At 45.6% G+C, this 1237-nt stretch overlaps 1 protein-coding gene across 1 annotated transcript in view; it reads left to right on the top strand.

The window, feature by feature from the left end:
* LOC103802412 (kinesin-like protein KIF2A) overlaps positions 1–1237 on the top strand; it is a gene marked incomplete at its 5' end in the record, with an annotated part of 11476 nt that overhangs the window by 452 nt on the left and 9787 nt on the right. The window lies entirely within an intron of this gene.

Genomic DNA, 1237 nt, shown 5'->3' with positions numbered 1-1237 from the left:
CTAGCCAAAAGGATATTGTACACCATGGCACATCATGCCCAGTATATAAGCAGGAAAGGGAGCTGATCCGGGGGGAGGTTCAGGGTTGCACCAGTCCGCGAGTGGTGAGCAACTGTATTGTGCATCACTGATTTTGTTCTTTTTATTAACCATTAGCATTTTAGCTCATTCTGCTCTTTATTATTTTTCTCCTCCCCATTCCTCCGGGTTGGGGGGGAAGAGGGGGGAGGAGGAAGTGTGACCGGTTGCGTGGTTCTTGGTTGCTGACTGAGGTTAAACCACGACAGCATTTAATTTAATTTTTTACTTTTTATAACCATTGCAAGACAATCAATAGAAACTGCGTTTAAACCATTATCCAAAGCTGGATATAGCGTGTATTGCAAGGGATCTGTTGTGTCCCTGCTCTGGAGGTATCACCTGTTGCATTTTTCATGATGATTCCCTGGGGTGTTAGCTGAAATACCTTTCTGAAATTGGTGAGATACTGGAACAGGTTCAGGTTACCCAGGGCCGTGGTGGCTGCCCCAACCCTGGCAATGTTCAAAGCCAGATTGGATAAAGCCTTGAGCATCCTGGTCTTGTGGGGAGGTGTCCCTGCCCATGGCAGGGACAATTGGGACTAGATGATCTATAAGGTCCCTTCCAACCCCTAAAATTCTATGATTCTATGATTTTTCATCCCCTTGGTGGAACTGCATTCAGTTGCCAACCTGTTTCTTTTATATATATGGTATATCGTATCATGTATAGATCTATCTCAACTAGCTTATTCTGATGAAAATTCTGCAGTTGCTGTGGCCTAAATTTTATATTTCCCAACTTCAAGTAAATATCCGAGACCCCTAAATACAGAGTCCAACAGTGACATAATCAGTGGAGAAGATAGTGCTTCCAGAGGCTGTTGCAGCACCTCTGAGACCTATACTGCTTTCTGAAAGTGTTTGTCTCTCCAGTGAGTGTGAAAGTAGCTATCCACAGCTACAGTTCTTATTTGATTAATGTTTGTGGAGATGGAGGCCTTTATGTGCCTACAGTCAGACCTGCACCCCAGAGACCCACCCACTGCTTTGCTGCAAAGAACAAAGGAGGCAAACAAGCTTCTGGACTATCAGAAAGCCTGGTTTTGCCAGAAGAGGCTACCACTTAGTGGCCTGCTTACCCCAGGGAAATATAGGGCAGAACCACATCTTCTCCTGTGCTGCTGACCCCCCCATGGCCCGTCGTTTATTGGGCC

Source organism: Acanthisitta chloris, unplaced genomic scaffold, assembly GCF_000695815.1.
Source record: "Acanthisitta chloris isolate BGI_N310 unplaced genomic scaffold, ASM69581v1 scaffold14565, whole genome shotgun sequence".
Classification (NCBI taxonomy): Eukaryota; Metazoa; Chordata; class Aves; order Passeriformes; family Acanthisittidae; genus Acanthisitta; species Acanthisitta chloris.
This window is presented reverse-complemented; position numbering and strand designations above follow the sequence as displayed.